This window comes from Phyllobates terribilis, unplaced genomic scaffold (genome assembly GCF_046119375.1).
Source record: "Phyllobates terribilis strain yellow unplaced genomic scaffold, ASM4611937v1 Scaffold_3133__1_contigs__length_89014, whole genome shotgun sequence".
Lineage (NCBI taxonomy): Eukaryota > Metazoa > Chordata > Amphibia > Anura > Dendrobatidae > Phyllobates > Phyllobates terribilis.
The window spans coordinates 27,501-35,000 of record NW_027365887.1 but is presented as its reverse complement, the minus strand read 5'-3'; positions in this window follow the sequence as shown (position 1 = coordinate 35,000).

The following is a 7,500-nucleotide window of genomic DNA, read 5'->3' as shown; positions in this document are numbered from 1 at the left end:
AAGTGTGGGTAAAATATATATCCCACAGGGGGAAAATTGAAAAAAAGTTGAAAAAAAAAATTTTTGGGGACTTAGAAAATTTTTCAACTTTTGTCAGACTTCCAGACAGGGGAGCGTGTCAGTGCGCGCATCCGATTTCAGTTCCAGAGCGATTCGCGCGATGAGTCCTTGATACTTAGTCGTTTTTGCAAAATTTCTGACTTTTTTGAAAATTTCACAATTTTGTGAAAACTTCCACAAAATGAGGTTCTAGTATGTTAGAGGGCATCCCAGGAGGGCTCCAAAAGTGTGGGTAAAATATATATCCCACAGGGGGAAAATTGAAAAAAAGTTGAAAAAAAAAATTTTTGGGGACTTAGAAAATTTTTCAACTTTTGTCAGACTTCCAGACAGGGGAGCGTGTCAGTGCGCGCATCCGATTTCAGTTCCAGAGCGATTCGCGCGATGAGTCCTTGATACTTAGTCGTTTTTGCAAAATTTCTGACTTTTTGGAAAATTTCACAATTTTGTGAAAACTTCCACAAAATGAGGTTCTAGTATGTTAGAGGGCATCCCAGGAGGGCTCCAAAAGTGTGGGTAAAATATATATCCCACAGGGGGAAAATTGAAAAAAAGTTGAAAAAAAAAATTTTTGGGGACTTAGAAAATTTTTCAACTTTTGTCAGACTTCCAGACAGGGGAGCGTGTCAGTGCGCGCATCCGATTTCAGTTCCAGAGCGATTCGCGCGATGAGTCCTTGATACTTAGTCGTTTTTGCAAAATTTCTGACTTTTTGGAAAATTTCACAATTTTGTGAAAACTTCCACAAAATGAGGTTCTAGTATGTTAGAGGGCATCCCAGGAGGGCTCCAAAAGTGTGGGTAAAATATATATCCCACAGGGGGAAAATTGAAAAAAAGTTGAAAAAAAAAATTTTTGGGGACTTAGAAAATTTTTCAACTTTTGTCAGACTTCCAGACAGGGGAGCGTGTCAGTGCGCGCATCCGATTTCAGTTCCAGAGCGATTCGCGCGATGAGTCCTTGATACTTAGTCGTTTTTGCAAAATTTCTGACTTTTTGGAAAATTTCACAATTTTGTGAAAACTTCCACAAAATGAGGTTCTAGTATGTTAGAGGGCATCCCAGGAGGGCTCCAAAAGTGTGGGTAAAATATATATCCCACAGGGGGAAAATTGAAAAAAAGTTGAAAAAAAAAATTTTTGGGGACTTAGAAAATTTTTCAACTTTTGTCAGACTTCCAGACAGGGGAGCGTGTCAGTGCGCGCATCCGATTTCAGTTCCAGAGCGATTCGCGCGATGAGTCCTTGATACTTAGTCGTTTTTGCAAAATTTCTGACTTTTTGGAAAATTTCACAATTTTGTGAAAACTTCCACAAAATGAGGTTCTAGTATGTTAGAGGGCATCCCAGGAGGGCTCCAAAAGTGTGGGTAAAATATATATCCCACAGGGGGAAAATTGAAAAAAAGTTGAAAAAAAAAATTTTTGGGGACTTAGAAAATTTTTCAACTTTTGTCAGACTTCCAGACAGGGGAGCGTGTCAGTGCGCGCATCCGATTTCAGTTCCAGAGCGATTCGCGCGATGAGTCCTTGATACTTAGTCGTTTTTGGCAAAATTTCTGACTTTTTGAAAATTTCACAATTTTGTGAAAACTTCCACAAAATGAGGTTCTAGTATGTTAGAGGGCATCCCAGGAGGGCTCCAAAAGTGTGGGTAAAATATATATCCCACAGGGGGAAAATTGAAAAAAAGTTGAAAAAAAAAATTTTTGGGGACTTAGAAAATTTTCACACATGTGTCAGACTTCCAGACAGGGGAGCGTGTCAGTGCGCGCATCCGATTTCAGTTCCAGAGCGATTCGCGCGATGAGTCCTTGATACTTAGTCGTTTTTGGCAAAATTTCTGACTTTTTGAAAATTTCACAATTTTGTGAAAACTTCCACAAAATGAGGTTCTAGTATGTTAGAGGGCATCCCAGGAGGGCTCCAAAAGTGTGGGTAAAATATATATCCCACAGGGGGAAAATTGAAAAAAAGTTGAAAAAAAAAATTTTTGGGGACTTAGAAAATTTTCACACATGTGTCAGACTTCCAGAGAGGGGAGCATGTCAGTGCGCGCATCCGATTTCAGTTCCAGAGCGATTCGCGCGATGAGTCCTTGATACTTAGTCGTTTTTGCAAAATTTCTGACTTTTTTGAAAATTTCACAATTTTGTGAAAACTTCCACAAAATGAGGTTCTAGTATGTTAGAGGGCATCCCAGGAGGGCTCCAAAAGTGTGGGTAAAATATATATCCCACAGGGGGAAAATTGAAAAAAAGTTGAAAAAAAAAATTTTTGGGGACTTAGAAAATTTTTCAACTTTTGTCAGACTTCCAGACAGGGGAGCGTGTCAGTGCGCGCATCCGATTTCAGTTCCAGAGCGATTCGCGCGATGAGTCCTTGATACTTAGTCGTTTTTGCAAAATTTCTGACTTTTTTGAAAATTTCACAATTTTGTGAAAACTTCCACAAAATGAGGTTCTAGTATGTTAGAGGGCATCCCAGGAGGGCTCCAAAAGTGTGGGTAAAATATATATCCCACAGGGGGAAAATTGAAAAAAAGTTGAAAAAAAAAATTTTTGGGGACTTAGAAAATTTTTCAACTTTTGTCAGACTTCCAGACAGGGGAGCGTGTCAGTGCGCGCATCCGATTTCAGTTCCAGAGCGATTCGCGCGATGAGTCCTTGATACTTAGTCGTTTTTGGCAAAATTTCTGACTTTTTGAAAATTTCACAATTTTGTGAAAACTTCCACAAAATGAGGTTCTAGTATGTTAGAGGGCATCCCAGGAGGGCTCCAAAAGTGTGGGTAAAATATATATCCCACAGGGGGAAAATTGAAAAAAAGTTGAAAAAAAAAATTTTTGGGGACTTAGAAAATTTTCACACATGTGTCAGACTTCCAGACAGGGGAGCGTGTCAGTGCGCGCATCCGATTTCAGTTCCAGAGCGATTCGCGCGATGAGTCCTTGATACTTAGTCGTTTTTGGCAAAATTTCTGACTTTTTGAAAATTTCACAATTTTGTGAAAACTTCCACAAAATGAGGTTCTAGTATGTTAGAGGGCATCCCAGGAAGGCTTCAAAAGTGTGGGTAAAATATATATCCCACAGGGGGAAAATTGAAAAAAAGTTGAAAAAAAAAATTTTTGGGGACTTAGAAAATTTTCACACATGTGTCAGACTTCCAGAGAGGGGAGCATGTCAGTGCGCGCATCCGATTTCAGTTCCAGAGCGATTCGCGCGATGAGTCCTTGATACTTAGTCGTTTTTGCAAAATTTCTGACTTTTTTGAAAATTTCACAATTTTGTGAAAACTTCCACAAAATGAGGTTCTAGTATGTTAGAGGGCATCCCAGGAGGGCTCCAAAAGTGTGGGTAAAATATATATCCCACAGGGGGAAAATTGAAAAAAAGTTGAAAAAAAAAATTTTTGGGGACTTAGAAAATTTTTCAACTTTTGTCAGACTTCCAGACAGGGGAGCGTGTCAGTGCGCGCATCCGATTTCAGTTCCAGAGCGATTCGCGCGATGAGTCCTTGATACTTAGTCGTTTTTGGCAAAATTTCTGACTTTTTGAAAATTTCACAATTTTGTGAAAACTTCCACAAAATGAGGTTCTAGTATGTTAGAGGGCATCCCAGGAGGGCTCCAAAAGTGTGGGTAAAATATATATCCCACAGGGGGAAAATTGAAAAAAAGTTGAAAAAAAAAATTTTTGGGGACTTAGAAAATTTTCACACATGTGTCAGACTTCCAGACAGGGGAGCGTGTCAGTGCGCGCATCCGATTTCAGTTCCAGAGCGATTTGCGCGATGAGTCCTTGATACTTAGTCGTTTTTGGCAAAATTTCTGACTTTTTGAAAATTTCACAATTTTGTGAAAACTTCCACAAAATGAGGTTCTAGTATGTTAGAGGGCATCCCAGGAGGGCTCCAAAAGTGTGGGTAAAATATATATCCCACAGGGGGAAAATTGAAAAAAAGTTGAAAAAAAAAATTTTTGGGGACTTAGAAAATTTTTCAACTTTTGTCAGACTTCCAGACAGGGGAGCGTGTCAGTGCGCGCATCCGATTTCAGTTCCAGAGCGATTCGCGCGATGAGTCCTTGATACTTAGTCGTTTTTGCAAAATTTCTGACTTTTTGGAAAATTTCACAATTTTGTGAAAACTTCCACAAAATGAGGTTCTAGTATGTTAGAGGGCATCCCAGGAGGGCTCCAAAAGTGTGGGTAAAATATATATCCCACAGGGGGAAAATTGAAAAAAAGTTGAAAAAAAAAATTTTTGGGGACTTAGAAAATTTTTCAACTTTTGTCAGACTTCCAGACAGGGGAGCGTGTCAGTGCGCGCATCCGATTTCAGTTCCAGAGCGATTCGCGCGATGAGTCCTTGATACTTAGTCGTTTTTGCAAAATTTCTGACTTTTTGGAAAATTTCACAATTTTGTGAAAACTTCCACAAAATGAGGTTCTAGTATGTTAGAGGGCATCCCAGGAGGGCTCCAAAAGTGTGGGTAAAATATATATCCCACAGGGGGAAAATTGAAAAAAAGTTGAAAAAAAAAATTTTTGGGGACTTAGAAAATTTTTCAACTTTTGTCAGACTTCCAGACAGGGGAGCGTGTCAGTGCGCGCATCCGATTTCAGTTCCAGAGCGATTCGCGCGATGAGTCCTTGATACTTAGTCGTTTTTGCAAAATTTCTGACTTTTTTGAAAATTTCACAATTTTGTGAAAACTTCCACAAAATGAGGTTCTAGTATGTTAGAGGGCATCCCAGGAGGGCTCCAAAAGTGTGGGTAAAATATATATCCCACAGGGGGAAAATTGAAAAAAAGTTGAAAAAAAAAATTTTTGGGGACTTAGAAAATTTTTCAACTTTTGTCAGACTTCCAGACAGGGGAGCGTGTCAGTGCGCGCATCCGATTTCAGTTCCAGAGCGATTCGCGCGATGAGTCCTTGATACTTAGTCGTTTTTGCAAAATTTCTGACTTTTTGGAAAATTTCACAATTTTGTGAAAACTTCCACAAAATGAGGTTCTAGTATGTTAGAGGGCATCCCAGGAGGGCTCCAAAAGTGTGGGTAAAATATATATCCCACAGGGGGAAAATTGAAAAAAAGTTGAAAAAAAAAATTTTTGGGGACTTAGAAAATTTTTCAACTTTTGTCAGACTTCCAGACAGGGGAGCGTGTCAGTGCGCGCATCCGATTTCAGTTCCAGAGCGATTCGCGCGATGAGTCCTTGATACTTAGTCGTTTTTGGCAAAATTTCTGACTTTTTGAAAATTTCACAATTTTGTGAAAACTTCCACAAAATGAGGTTCTAGTATGTTAGAGGGCATCCCAGGAGGGCTCCAAAAGTGTGGGTAAAATATATATCCCACAGGGGGAAAATTGAAAAAAAGTTGAAAAAAAAAATTTTTGGGGACTTAGAAAATTTTCACACATGTGTCAGACTTCCAGAGAGGGGAGCATGTCAGTGCGCGCATCCGATTTCAGTTCCAGAGCGATTCGCGCGATGAGTCCTTGATACTTAGTCGTTTTTGCAAAATTTCTGACTTTTTGGAAAATTTCACAATTTTGTGAAAACTTCCACAAAATGAGGTTCTAGTATGTTAGAGGGCATCCCAGGAGGGCTCCAAAAGTGTGGGTAAAATATATATCCCACAGGGGGAAAATTGAAAAAAAGTTGAAAAAAAAAATTTTTGGGGACTTAGAAAATTTTTCAACTTTTGTCAGACTTCCAGACAGGGGAGCGTGTCAGTGCGCGCATCCGATTTCAGTTCCAGAGCGATTCGCGCGATGAGTCCTTGATACTTAGTCGTTTTTGGCAAAATTTCTGACTTTTTGAAAATTTCACAATTTTGTGAAAACTTCCACAAAATGAGGTTCTAGTATGTTAGAGGGCATCCCAGGAGGGCTCCAAAAGTGTGGGTAAAATATATATCCCACAGGGGGAAAATTGAAAAAAAGTTGAAAAAAAAAATTTTTGGGGACTTAGAAAATTTTCACACATGTGTCAGACTTCCAGAGAGGGGAGCATGTCAGTGCGCGCATCCGATTTCAGTTCCAGAGCGATTCGCGCGATGAGTCCTTGATACTTAGTCGTTTTTGCAAAATTTCTGACTTTTTTGAAAATTTCACAATTTTGTGAAAACTTCCACAAAATGAGGTTCTAGTATGTTAGAGGGCATCCCAGGAGGGCTCCAAAAGTGTGGGTAAAATATATATCCCACAGGGGGAAAATTGAAAAAAAGTTGAAAAAAAAAATTTTTGGGGACTTAGAAAATTTTTCAACTTGTGTCAGACTTCCAGAGAGGGGAGCATGTCAGTGCGCGCATCCGATTTCAGTTCCAGAGCGATTCGCGCGATGAGTCCTTGATACTTAGTCGTTTTCAGAAGTCACAATTTTGACTTCCAGGACCCGCAAAACGTTTGTAAATTGAGCCCGCTCCCCAGTTCCAAGCGTTTTGAGGTGTCCCCGGTTGCAGTAATGCAGCCTGCCCACTAGATGTCGCAAAAGAGACAAAAAGTGAAAAAGAACCAGAATGAGGAAATTCCAGGGAGCCGAATCCGCCTGACAGTTCCAGGCGATCGGGCACTTTTTTGCATGCGTCCCTAAAGTGGGTATAGGGTGACACTCCATGCAAAGACCCAGTTTTGCACACCACCGGCAGAATATATGAGAGAGAGGTACCTCTCAGCCCCGACACATTTCGACTCATTTAAGCTGGTTTTCACCTCCGTAGGCCTGGGTATGCGTTTTGGCTATGAGTCCCTGTTCGGCTGGAGGTCTGCACCTTGGCTGAACCCAGGCTTCCGCAGCTGCGTGGGGGGACTTTTGCCGGTCGCCTATCCCAAGTCAGAGAGGTGTTCCTGGGTTGAAGTGAGCCTGGCCAGACCCCCCCGCGGGCCCTGGTTCTCCACATGGGGGCGCCGTCAAGGCTAAAATCTGGATTTTTAGGCCGAGGAGAGGCTCCATGAGGGCGGATGCTTTTGTGGCTTCGACCCCAGTGCTGTTCCACATCCAGTACCCCCCCGCAAGGGCGCCTGTACCCGAGTCGCGCTTCCAGGACTCGTGGGCACGTATCTCCCGACGACAGGGGTTTGCAGCCTCCGTACTTGGGCAAGTCCCTACATGCACCCCTGCTCTTCCTCCGATCGATCTGGCGCAGCGCTCCCGGGTGGGGAGGTGGCGCCGCTCGCTCGGCCCGGGCTTTGGAGCCCGCGCTGGCTTAAGGTGAGCGGTCCCCTTCCTCCTCTACCCCCGGGCTTCCGACACCTATCTTTGGGCGCGCATGCCGGCCTCGCCTCCCGTCTGCGGAGGTGGCCGAGCCGTGGGGAGTTTGACCCGAACCGAGCGAAGGCAGTGGTCCGACGACCCGTACGGGCGAACGGCGGGGCGCCCACCCAGCCAGGCGTGGGGGCCCGTCGTCCGAATCGCTCCCTGTGCGGGGAAGCA